The sequence below is a fragment of the Psammomys obesus genome, unplaced genomic scaffold, assembly GCF_907164565.1.
Source record: "Psammomys obesus unplaced genomic scaffold, mPsaObe1.curated_primary_1811, whole genome shotgun sequence".
NCBI lineage: Eukaryota > Metazoa > Chordata > Mammalia > Rodentia > Muridae > Psammomys > Psammomys obesus.
In genome coordinates, this window is record NW_026596057.1 from 13,196,024 (window position 1) to 13,209,629 (window position 13,606).

General features: G+C 47.5%; 1 protein-coding gene across 1 annotated transcript in view; it reads left to right on the plus strand.

Annotated features, from left to right (window-relative positions):
* Positions 1 to 5,623: 5,623 nt before the first annotated feature.
* Fam20b (FAM20B glycosaminoglycan xylosylkinase) overlaps positions 5,624 to 13,606 on the plus strand; it is a 65,554-nt gene continuing 57,571 nt past the window's right edge. The window contains exons 1-2 of the mRNA XM_055624456.1: positions 5,624 to 5,879; positions 7,780 to 7,932. The gene's annotated coding sequence lies outside the window, so the exon portion shown is untranslated. The remainder of the gene's footprint in view (positions 5,880 to 7,779; positions 7,933 to 13,606) is intronic.

The following is a 13,606-nucleotide window of genomic DNA, read 5'->3' on the forward strand; positions in this document are numbered from 1 at the left end:
CCTGGGAGGAGGTGGGAACTCAGGGGCCAGGCCATCGTGGGCAATGGCAGCATCTACGTGGCCATCTGTCACGGGTGCCCTAGAAGACCATTAGAACCCTCCATTTCCCAGCTCTCTGATTCTGTGATTTGAGTCTACCAATCTAAACTCCAGTTTGCACTCAGGACTAGGGTGATCTCGGGAGACATTGCTCATATATGTGTGTGTGTGTATATATACATATATATGTGTGTGTGTATATACATATAGATACACACATATATATTTATATTTATATATATTTATTATATATTATATATACAATGTATATTGTATATATATGTGTATGTATATGTGTATATTGTATATATATTATATCTTGTACAAACATATGTATATGTGTATATATAAACATGTATATATAAACATATATATACATACATATGTTTGTACAAGATATAATATATATACAATATGTACAATATATAATAAATTTAGGGTATTTATATGGAACTGCCACCTGTAAGGAAACACTCAAACACTGGAAAAGGGCCGTGAACGTTGGTTGGGAAATATTTAGATAATACACTGTTCAGATCTCCAGAAAGGAAATAACACTATACAGAATAGTAGTTTGGAACTATCAATCTTGGAACTTTTTTTAAACTGCCTTCCTCCCCCTTTGGGTGTATGAATGTGTGTGTGGAGGTCAGAGGACAACTTACAAGAGTCAGTTCTCTCCTTCTACCATGTAGGCCCCCGAAATTAAACTTGGGTCATCAGACTTAGTGGCAGTTGCCTTTACCTGCTGAGCCATCTTACCAGCCTCTCAGATTTGTTTTCGCTTTCAGATTTCGTTGTTTCTTGGAACTCTACCAGTGGCATTTTAATAATAATTAATAATAATAATAATAAAAAGATACAGAGTCTCTCATTTAGTAGCCCAGGCTGGCCCTGAGCTCACTTCTTTCCTAAGGCAGGCCTGCAAATTACCAATTTTGCCTCAGCCATCTGAGCAGCTGGGATTCCAAACCTGCACCATCAGACCCAACCTGCTCACAGGACTTGGGGACGGCTTACACTGTAAATACAAATTTATGAGCATTTATTTCACTCCAATAATAGTTCACAGTACCAGAAGAGGTCACAAATTCTCCCACCAGAACAACAGTGAGAAATGATTATATGGTGACCATCTCTCTAATGGGTACCTTTGTCATTGTTCCCCAGAGTGTCAACCTTAACCTTCACCTTCGAGTTGTCAGCATTTTGCTTCTGCTAAGGGCTGAATGTCAGCAGAGTCCTTCAAACCCCTGGTGTTTCAAGTTGATGGTCAAGCCTCAGTGCTCTCAGGAGAATTAGAATTAGAATAGCTTTTCCTCGTTTTTACCAATTGATCTTTCTTAGGGGTCAAGATTTGGAAGACATTCCTGCATGGAAATGCTAGCCGGAAATGTTCTTTGACTGCTAAGAGAAGGCTCTTGGTAAACAAAGTAGCATCCAGTCTGTTCTTCATATAGAGCTCCAGGATGACCATGGCTATTTAGCAAGGCTCTCCCTCAAAACAAAACACAAAACAAAACAGCATCACGGATGAGAACATGGATGGAGGCCCCTGTCCCTCACGTACTCATAGCCACTGAGGTACCCTGCTGCCCAGGAGCTACCGGGGAGCTGTTAATCTAATTTCCCACCCCTGTTCTGGTTTTCAAATTCTGCCTTCATCAAGCACCATCTGTGTACCAAGAACTGTGCGAGGGATTGGTGACATGTAGATAAATGAGGTACAACCTCAAAAGACAGCTGCGTCAAAGGAGCCATGAGGGGCACAGTTTGATGCGGCCAAGGAAGAGGGTAGCCAGGACCCCCGTCTCTCCCATCTCTTCCTACTTGTGTTGCAACCCCACCTCCAAAGATAATCGCTGCTTTCCTCTGATATGTAACAATAATTTTTAGCCAGCCCTTTGTTCAGAGGCAAAGATATGCCATCTCCCTCTGTGTGTGCTATGGTATCTCGGTGGCACCTGAAGGAGAAGATGAGAGCAGGTTAGAGAGCAGTGCTGCGTTCTCTTCTGCATCTATTTTCTGGCCGTCCAGTTTCTAGAAAGCTGCACGATCCTGGAAGTTTCAGGGCAGTGCCCTGAAAAGGCAGGGGACTGAGATTTGCTCTGATTTCCCTTTCGAAGGAGAGGAAACTCCTTCCATAGAGGCCCTAGGAGTTGGGCGGCAGAGAGCAGAGATGGTGGGTTAATTCATGGAGGAAGGAGGAAGGGGAAGGAAGAAGCAGTGATGGGTTCTGTACAAAGGTAGATTTTGCACAAAGCTAACTAGGGTCAAATAAGCCTGAAGACACCTCACTTGCAAGAACACTCCTAAGTTTCCAGAAGAGAGACTCCAAAACAATTGGTTTTTCACTTACAAAATCTGGAAGTGTTAATATATTAGCCACAATGAATTCTTGTTTCATTCTGACATCTTTCAGTAACACATCAAGTTGAATGGAGACTGGTAAGGCTGCAGGCTCTTTTTTAGAGAGAAACTGAGTTAAGAATATGTTTATTTATATAGCGTACAGTAATTTCTGTCACACTAGAATCATGCCTGGTGGTGCCTCCGTACTGAAGTCATTACGTAACAGACTGCAGCTTAATTTCATTTGGTATCCCAGAACTAACTCAGGGGTCCACCGCGTCCTGGTGGCAGCTTTGTTTAGTCACAGGTGGCTCCTGTTTGTAACATGGCACAACACCAAGTGAAAACAAATAAGCCGTTTTTCACATCTCTCCTTGTTTCTCTCCATTCAGTGTCATCTGAATACACTATGGACCCAGCATTCTGATCGCTAGGTCCAGCCAAGTATAGAACCAGGAGCAAGCGCTAGTTACGATCTTTAGACTGGCCTGGGGGGGGAGGGGGCGCACCACCCAGCACTGGAAAGACAAAGACAGGTAGATCGCCGTGAGTTCGAGGCCAGCCTGTAGACAGAGGGAGTTCAGGACAGCCAAGGCTATGGCAGCGAAACCCTGTCTTGAAAACAATCAAGCAAAGATCTTTCAGTTGGTTGTGATTTTATCTTCTGACACTCCACGGCAGCCCTCCTTCCATCTATGAGTGACTTCTAGCCCATGGAGTTGCCTAGGAAGTCGGTGCGATGTGAATGCGACCTTCCACACCCAGCACCAAGGGTGGACAGGAAGTGTGAGAGAAATGGAGCTGGAACCTGTTCTGCGTCAGGACTCAGAGTGTGAAAAAGTCTTTTCATCTGCAGGGTTTATCCAGCCAAGATCATCTCTTGTCGGGAATACAGCCTTCACAGGAGAGCACAGTATACCTTCTCTCCGTCAGGGCTGACAGGACACAGTGAGCTGCATCCGTCTTGAATGTGTCAGCAAACCGTAAGGCTGCAGGCTTAAAAGCAAGATTACACGAATTTTTGCTCAACAGTCAGAGAATTTTTGCTCTTTTGTAGAAGAGACTGCGCTGGCTAGCTGTTCTTTCTCTTTTAAATAGGAGACGACATTGTCGACATAGGAAGCGATGATCAAAGCCTAAACATCCAAAGACGACATTGTCGACATAGGAAGCGATGATCAAAGCCTAAACATCCAAAGTTAAATGGAAAAAAAATATTCCAGGTGTGAGCCACCTTCGAATGTTAATTTCTTGATTTTATGATGTTTGATTCAAAAGCTCATGAATCGATATGACATGGTCTCTCCTAAAAGGTGTTTACCTTTACACCCGTGTTTTTACTTGTCATATGGTGCTCAGGTTCTTCCTTTTTAAAGATTTGTTTGTTTTCATTTTACACACACGGGTGTTTCGCCTTCATGTGTGTCTGTGCATCTTGTGTGTGCAATGATGCCTGAGGAGGACCTGGACCTGGGGTCACTGACTGGTGCAAGCTGCCATGTGGGTGCCGAGAGGCAAATGTAGGTCCCGGGGAAGAGCAAGAAGTGCTCTACATCACTGGGCCCTCTCTCCAGTCCTGTGTTCTCTTTCTTACAGAGGCCTCCCAACTTCAAACTCAACCTGCGTCTGGCCCAGGTACTGGCCAGGGCTGTACGTTGACAGCCAATCCTGACCTTCGGGACTCCATCTGATCCCTAGCCCACTCCTTCTCAGGGTCCCTCCCTACCGCAGTCCTCATCTCCAGGCCCTGGAAGCCATCATCATCTAGAGGCTGAGGAAAGCTTGCCCTTGGGTGGCAGGGGAGCGCTTGGGCAGGGGGGACATTCATTTGCTTGGTGGACCTCTAGGGCGTTTCCCTCCAAAGAGCTTTGTGTGGCATGGTGGCTGGCCATTGCATTAGCACTGCTTTTACCTTCTAGTAGAGGGTAAGCCCCGGAGCAATGGTCTGGCTGAAGCCATGACACTAGCAACACCCGAGGCAGGCTGAGTCTCCTGTAGTCGTTAAAATCGGGACCAGAGTCTTGGCTCAGACCAGACATGATTCAGTGGATGAGAGCGCTTGCCACTCATGATGAGCTGTGCATGGTCCCTGGGAAGCACTCAAAGGCGGGAGGAAGGAACCAGCTGCCTTCTCACACATGCACATACAGAGAGACACTAAATGTTAGAAACGATCAAACAAGCCGGGCGGTGGTGGCACACACCTTTAATTCCAGCGCTGGGGAGGCGGAGGCAAGTGGATCTCTGTGAGTTCATGGGCAGCCTGGTCTAAGAGGACAGCCAAGGCTACACAGAGAACCCCTGTGCTGAAAACAAACAAACACGGTCAGTGGTGGACTGGGACCCCAGGTGTGCCACGGGGACATATGGCTGCATATCTTGGTCTTCCTCCCTGTCGTGACAGGCAGCCCACGTGAGTGTGCCTAGAGCCAGCCGGTGCAGCACCTGTACTGCCCCTGTGTCGTCTCAGGAAAGCCACCCTCCCTCACCCTCACAGTCGGTCCCTCAGACCCAAGGAGGCCACATCGCTCCCAGTCTCAGGGAGGAGTTTGCAGTTTCAAATCTGCAGAAAGACCGCAGAGAAAGTGCGGGAGCCCAGGACTGTCCCCTCCTCACAGTTCCCCTGGCTAAGCCTAACAGGACACTGACCCCATGTGGCCATAAGTAGAAGTGCAACAAGAAGGGGGGGGGAAGAGGCCTCAAATAGAGCTTTTTTTCCCCTTTTACCGAAGCCAAATACCCCTTCCGTTCTCCTTGACTAACCCAGCTCTGTTCCTAGTCCCAGCACGGAAGCCCCACCACCTGCTGACTCTTTCTTCGCTGGTGATGCGTCTCCTCCGACTCTTTCAAGTCTGGGCTGTTACAGGGCCGTGGTTTCACAGGCCACCTCAGTTCATCTAGGAGGTGGGCAGCTGTGGGTAACAGAGGGGTACCTGTGAGATGAGCTCAAAGGACACGCTGGATTCCGACAGGCTGAGAGCAGACAGTATCTGCTTCTCACTCAGCTTCAGGCCTGAATTCCCACCCCACACACTCCATGCTGCGGAACCACTGCCTCAGCAAATGGGACTAGCTACCCACCACACACACACACACACACACACACACACACACACACACACACACTCATCACCCCTGCTTAAAACTCTCTCTAACGCTCCTCCTACCTGAAGCTCCTCCCACCTGAGGCTCCTCTTTTGCAGATACCCGCTGCTGTTCTTCTCTCATCGCTGTGACAGACGACACTGTTAGGCCACCAAGCCCAGGTCTGGGACCTTCTTAACCTTGCCACTTGCTTCAGCCACACCATTCGCAAGCTTCTTCTTAGAGAAGCTGAGCAAGCTCCCTGACTAACCGGCCACTCAGGTGCCAGTCGGCAGATAAAAGTCTCCAGGGTCGTAGATAAAGAACAGGTCCTGGTGGGCTCTGGGTTCTGAGGTTCTGACAAGTTCCCACGTGATGCAAGTTCTGAGAGTCCACGGCCCCAGGTGAGTAACTAGATGCCAGCCTACGTTCTCTTCCTGTCTAACACCCCCTCTTCCTTGCCCCTTTTGTCCTGCCTCCCACCTGGCTGCTAAGGCCTCAGTTTCTATCCCAGTTTCCTTGCCTCCTTTGATTAGACCTTATCTGCTGGAGAAACAGACAGAGACAGAGGAAATGTCATGATGTCTGGGATCTGTTTTTTTAACACTGGAGAAAAAGAGTGTGGGCTGGAGAAATGAAACACAAATGGCGAAACCTCGGTCGTTATTGAAGCTGGGAGACGCGTTCAATAAAACTCACTGTGCCAGCCCTCAGTATTTACATACGCACGGGCGTTCCCAAAATAAACACCTTTTTAAAAGTCTGGGTCAGGTGACTTCTGTGCCGACTGAGTGTCTGTTCCTATGTGTTCCCTTGTCCAAACTTGAGTCTTTATAGCCCTGGTTTTCACCAAGAAAAAGCTCACCAGTCTCTAGCATAGTGCTATAGTACAGAGGAAATTGTAAGGTTTTTGTTTTGTTTTGTTTTGTTTTGTTTTGTTTTGTTTTGTTTAGAGACGGGGTTTCTCTGTGTGGTCTTTGATGCCCTGGACTTACTTTGTAGATCAGGCTTGCCTCAAACTCACAGAGATATGCCTGCCTCTGCCTCCCTGAGTTGTACTGTGTCCAGCTAAGCATATTTTTTAGTTGAAGAAAAATCCCACCAAGCCATGGCCCTGAAGCAGTGGGGTCTGTGGCAATGTCCATGGCCCGTGTTACCACCAAAGGCCACAAGGACGTCCCTGGTCTGGGCTGCTGCCTGGGGCCATGTTAATGTCTGAGGGCTGTGTAGAGCTGGCCCTGCTCCGTACCAGCTGTAGCACTGAGAGAGCTGACCCTGGAGGTATGGGCACAAGAGATCTGGTGGGCTGACCAACTCAGCTACCACCCAGGCCTACACCTAGGGCTCTGAGCTGGCCCACCCCAACATCTACGCCATCTATGAACTGCTGGAGTGTGTGAAGAGGCCAGTCCTACAGAACCAAAGCTGCAGGATCTCCAGGACACAGGGCAACAACAGGATATCCAAGAGGATCCCTGTAAGGATCCAGTATTGATAGTGTAGCAGAAGCCAGAGGCCTTGAACCAGACTAATGACTCACTGCAATGAACATTTGCAAGTAAAGCTGTTTGGGCAAAAGGCTATACTGTGTGACACACTGCAGCTTCCATGGCGAGATGTTTGTCTGTTTTCTTTTGTGGGGAGGTTGCAAGGGGGAAGGGTGAATGTGGAGGGATGGGGAGGTGAGTGAGATTGGGGTGCATGGTGTGAAACTCACAAAGAATCAATAAAAAGTTTGAAAAAAAAATCCCACTAAACTATTTTTGTTGACATAAAGGTAAATCATTTAAAATATATGTTGAAATAAAACAAAACATATTATTTTGCCCGGTGAATGGCTTCAGGAATCCTCAGCAAAGATCATTGGGTTTCGATAAAGACTCTTGAGGGAGTAAGTGCCAATGTCTAAGAGGAAAGTAAACTTAGATACTGGGTCTTAGTTTAGGAAGAAGGGTGAATGGGCATATGATTCAATGATGTTAAAACGTGAAGCAGAGGCTGGTTCATTCAGTTGCCCAATCAAGATTATTTCAGTATCTGTTGGGGATTTGAAGACACCTTTTCTCCAAAGAAGCTGTTGCCATGAGCTTAGGGGGTAGAAGCATGGGCTTGTGGCCAAAGAGGGAGAGGGAGAGGGAGAGGTGGTTGCTGAGGATACCCACAGAGAAAGAAGAGAGAATAGGGCGGTAGAGGAAATGGCAGATCTGGCCGTCATCCCAATCAGGCTTAAGGTTAGTTCTTTCTTTTATAATTTTTAATTTTTATTGCTTTTATTTTAGGTATATGCTTATGTTTTGCCTGCAGGTTTATGGCATCTGAAGACACCAAAAAAAGGACATCAGAAGTTCTGATTCTGGAGTCACAGAAGGTTGTGAGCCACCATGTAGGTGCTGGGAATCGAAGCCAGATCCTTCTGAAGAGCAGCCAGTATGCTTAATCAATGAGCCATCTCTGCAGGTAAGTTCCTAACTCAAACTGGACTCTACCCTAGTGTCCACCATAGGAGAAGATTAAATATATGAAGACATACAATGCAGAACCTTTTGCTCTGTGATACAAAAGACACCACAGTGTAGCAGCACACAGCAACTCTGATGAGTTTCTCATAGTGTTGGTGGAATAGAAGCTAGGTCTAAGGGGGCATGCTGAGGATCCCACTTACATGAAGCTCTAAGACTGGCAGCACTTGGCATTGGGCCTGAACCAAAAGAGGGAGGATAGGAGGTTTTTGGTGCACTGGAATTGTTCTTGTGTGCGTGGAATGACATTTACAAGAATCGTGTGTATAAAATGCACATCATGTACACCAGAAAGTTAACTTTCCAATATTCAACAGATTTCGCTGTTTAGTGTTTGTATACTATTTGAAAAAAAAAATTTTAAAATAGAATTTCATATAGCCCTAGCTGGTCTCATACGATGTAGCTGAGGATGACCTTGAACTTTTGACTTCTGATCCTCCTGCCTCCATTTCCCAAATGCTGAGATTACAGGAGTGTGCCACCACACCTGACTTCTATTGGGGATCCAGCCTGGCTTTCGTGTATGCTGGGAAGGAAATCTGCTAACTGAGTTACCACCACACATACTTTTTTTTTTTTTTTTTTTAAAGAAAAACTGTATACAACCCACAGCAAAGCTCTTTGTGTTCCTGTGGCCTCTGACCTTTGCTCTCTGAGCCTCAGTGGGAAGAACAGAGGGTGGCAGAGCCTCCAAAGAGTTAGGCATGTCCTGCCACAGAGCAGACAGTCATGAACTTGGTTTCTCAGCCTTCTGTCCTTGTGGCTATAGAATAACTGTTGTCCTGTGGAACACTCTCAGCTCACTGCTCAGCCCTTCAGCCTTTGCTTTTCAGTCCTGGGACCTCATCACTCAGAAATAGATAGGTCTGCCTTTTGACGCCCCAAGTGCAAATTCCCTTCTGGCTACAGAGGAGAACATATGGCTGGCTGTAGTTACTGCTACTGCCGTGAAGAGACACCATGACCAAGGAAACTTACAGAAGAAAGCATTTAATTGGCCACTTGCTTACAGTTTCGGAGGGCTAGTCCATTATCATTGTGGCAAGGAACAAGCGTGGTGGTGGAGCTGAGGCTGAGAGCTTTACATCCTGACCCACGGGCAGCAGACAGAAAGACAGATACCGGGCCTTTCGTGGGCTCTCAAAACCTCAGAGCCCACACCCAATGACATACTTCCTCCATCAAGGCCGCCCTTCCTAATCCTTCTAATCTCTCTCGAACAGTTCCGCTCCCTGGTGACTAAGGATCTAAATATATGAGCCTAAGATGGCCATTCTCATCCGAACCACCACATGGCCCAATAGATTGATCTATCTTACTCTTATTACCCAATTGACAGAGACCTCTAACTCAAGGCCCCTGGCTGCTCCCTGGCTGGGGAGGGAGGTACAGAGTGGACCCACCATGTGTGTTGCTCAGCTTACAGCTACTTCCTCCCTGCCTGTGGCCCTGCCCCTGCCCTTGCCCCTGCCCATCTTGGGACTCTGGTGGCTCATCACTCTCTCACCTGTAGGCTGCAATCTCATCGGCTCTCTATCTCAAATACCTCAATGTCTCCCCCTCCCCCCATGAACCACCATCCCCTGCCTGGTTCAGACTCTCAATTCAAAGGGAGTAAGAGGTAGTTTGTTCTGGAGCTGAACATGGTTGTCACAGCCCAGGCACATGGATTCAGGCCGCCCCCAAATACCAACATGGCAATGGTGTCATGGAGTTTTTATGATTACAGAACAAAAGATAGTCCCCAAACAAGGCAATTTTTAAACACATTGGTAGAAAGATCATAGGAGGCTTATAGCAAAGAAGGACAGTCTATGAGATGCTATCTCATGACATTCTTAGCTTTGGGGCTGGTGGAAGCTGATGATTAAGTCTGTTAAAACATTCTGAAATGTTTCATGTACCTGTTAGGCCAGACAATAGTGGACAGAGAGAAGCTACCAAAGGGGCAAGTTACCCAGGACAGTTTGGTTCCAGATCTGGACCATTCCACCTTTCCAAACTCTAATCAGTCAATCAGCTTTGGAGACTCTTTGGAAACTTGAGTTCACTTGGCACTCAGCTTTTCTTGCCTGGAACGTTGTCCTAATGCTGCGTGGGAGGGCCCTCGGGTTGCTTTCCCTGCTATTCCCCACACTAAGACCTTCCTTGCTTCTCTCCCCCAGGGAAGACACACAGGATCCGCTCTCCCAACCCTTCCCAGACACATCCTAATAACTATGAACACAGGCCCTCTGCTCTTCCATACTACCACAACCCCTGGGCCTTGGTCTCCCTCCCAGTGTGCTCTCAATCAACACCACATCCTCAGCAAAGCCTTCCCTGACTGTCACACCCTCCTTCTCTGGGGCCCAGGAGCAGTCATTTGTCTAGTAAACAGTCAGCATCCTTGTTAGAAATCCGGACAGTGAGTGATGGAGGACTTTGCCCTTTGGGAGCCTCCATTGTCCCGGGAAAGGCTGCTGATAGCACATAAATGCAGAAGCAGCTTCAGGATAATCAAGGTGAGAAGACATGAGGGTGGGGGCATGGGGCGGGGCCTGCCACTCTCCTGAGTGCAGGATTGCAGCACCAACCAGCATGCCCTAAATGCCCAGCTCCTACAGCGCTGCAGTCTCCATGTGTTGGGTATTCTACCAACTGAAGTACATCCTCAGCCTCAGACCTTGTATATATCTTTTTGGAGCAAAGACTTGTTAAGGAACATATTTGTGCAAATATGCTGGAGAACCATGCTGTGCTGTGGATGCAATGCCATTGCACACAGTGGATGCAATCCTGGGCCACAAGTCTGCACACTCCTTTGCAACTTAGCAAACCCTTCCTCTCACCTTTATTGTTTGACTGAAGCCGCTGCATTATCTTCAAAATAGAGAGACACCCCCATCTTTTCTTCTATATGACTTTCGTCGTCAAATTACCACTGCTGGATGGACCTTCTTCCTTAGCACCATTTGCCTTTCTTAACTGTGACCATCACCGTGTCGCCCACACTAGCAGCCAGAAATCTGTTCGGCCGTCCCTTGATTCCCTTAGCAGAGATGATACATAAACTTTTGGCTCCTGTATTGTCAGCACAGTTGACCACAACTCCTACCGGAAGACCCAGGGAAATCTGGAATTTCATTCCAGAGGACCCAACATGTCCTCAGAGAAACATCTTGAATGCCCGGAAAGACTTAGGAAGGCAATAAGAACAAGGGACCCTGGGATGTAAACTCTGTGCTTTGTATTCTTAATGATGTCCTGGGAAGGCTTGTCAGACCAAGCAAAGGAAAACAACACAGAGGATGTTCTCATTTTAAAACATAGGCTACTATGAGGATCCCACTGTCCTGTGAGTTCCGAGAACAAGGACGCAGGGCCTGTGGCCTGCTGTCTGTAGGTGCTGGATAAACACAGAAGGACTGTTAGAGGGAGAGGCACTCTGGTGTGGAGGCCACATCCTGCACACACAGGGCCTACTGAGAGGATTCTGTTGTCTGCCTCAGCTTCCGTCAGTGTGTCCTCACTGACCTCAGTGGAGAAAGAAATAAGAACAGAAGCTAGGGAGATGGCTCCGTGGGCAAAATGCTAGGTGTCCCAGCATGAGGACCTGAGTTCAGAGCTTCAACACCCACATAAAAAGCTTAGCCTGGGGAGCACAGACAGGCAAATGCCTGGCCAGTGGCCAATTGCTGAACTCGGTGTTCAGTGAGAGACTGTCTCAAAACCTAAGGCAAAGAGATGAAGGCACCATCATTAACCTCTGGCTTCTGTAGGCACACACATGGGCACATGCCCCCACACCCTAATTAATTAAAAAATTTAGTGTGGTGAAGGATGGAAACTGCCATTTTCTCAGTCGTACGTGCAGGACATGGATGAAAATGTCTTTGGACACTTTCCTCTCTCTAAGAAGGTACCCCTTTCAGATGCCCTGCCTACCCCATTCCCACCTGGCAGGCTCTCCTAACCTCTCCTCTGTTGGAACCACGTAGCTGGCACAAATAGTCGGCACGTAGGTGTCTGTTCCATGAGTGAGCAGCATGAAAAGGTTATAGTGACTCTGGAATCCATGTCTAGCTCAGGCAGGCCTGGGGTCCCGGAAAGCTGGCATCAGCTCAGAAGTGCATTGCAAATGTCTCAAGGGCAGCCACGGAGACTCGGGATCAGTGTTCCTACCTCGGCACCTCCCCACAGTGGATGCTGGGTTCAGACCCACACCCCACATTGCTCTCTAGAGGGTGAGCGAGCCCTCAGGGCTCAGCCTCTTCTGGGATTACAGCTGGGGCCCTGGAGAGCTCCATGTTCAGCTGCTCCCCAAATCCCATGAATAAGCTCAGTCTTCCGTCCAGTTCATGAAAGGAGCACTGTCCTGGGCCTCCCTGGGTCCTGCTGCTCTCAACCCCAAAGGCTCGTGTTGTTGGATGACCTTCTCTGAGCTCTGGAAAGGACAAGAAAGGCTCTGTATGAAATGTTTGACTTGTGGGTGGTTTTTTTTTTTTTTTTTCTTTCATGACTGCAAACTATGGCTGTTGAAAAGTTTGCATTTACTTGTGAATTGCCTGTCTGTGTCTGTGCGTGGAGGAGGGCGAAGACTTAAAGGGTCAAAATTGTTTTCAGTTTCTGTGTAAGTTTCTCCAGTGCTTAACATTTCATGGAGTAGCCCATATTTATTCCTGTGCCATTACATCATTGTTTGGCGCATTTAATAACCAGAGGTGTAGAGAGCTGCCTTCTTTCATGTAACAAACTAGAGTCAGAGGGTGAGACATCACATAGCACCCGGCAGTAGTTAGAACATGGTCCCGGATGAGGCCAGCTCAGCTCCGCAGAGGAACGCAGAAACACTGTGTAACAGTGACGAAAATGAATCCAAGGCAGAAGATCATTTTTACACACTATTTCCTTGTAAGCAAGAGAAATGTGGAGCAGATTTATTTTACAGATCAAAAGCAAAATTAGATATTAAGTGCAACAAAGGGAAAAGAGAAGGCCAGCAAGATGGCTCAGTGGGTAAGGGCAGTTGCTTCAAGCCTGGTGATCTGAGTTCAATGCCCAAATCAAATTCACTCAGATCTAATCACTCAAAAGTAAGGAGAGAACAGAGTCCACAGAATTGTCCTCTGACCTCTAGATGTGTGTCATGGCATATGCCCCCACACACATTATGTACACACACACACAGACACACAATACACACAGCTGTACAAACACACATACAATCCTACACACACATACCTACAGACACACACACACACACCTACAGACACAGATACACACAACCCTACACAGACATACATCCCTATAGACACACATATACCTCTACAGACACACACTTACACAACCTACACACACACACAGACACACACAGACACAGACATTGAAACTCTGGACACACTGAAAATAATTAGCATTGCATTTCCTTGGATCCACGTAGCTGGCCATTTGGATGTGCTGTCCTTGATGTGGGGTGGGGCATCAAAGCAGGCAATTTAGAAGCCCTTGGGAGTGAACTGTGTTGTGTATGTGACAAGCTGTCTCTTGTGTCCCTTCCGGCGGAGTCCTGGGAGGGCACCTCCATCTCTATGCAGGCCTGCCCATGACCTTTATAAAAATTCTCAACA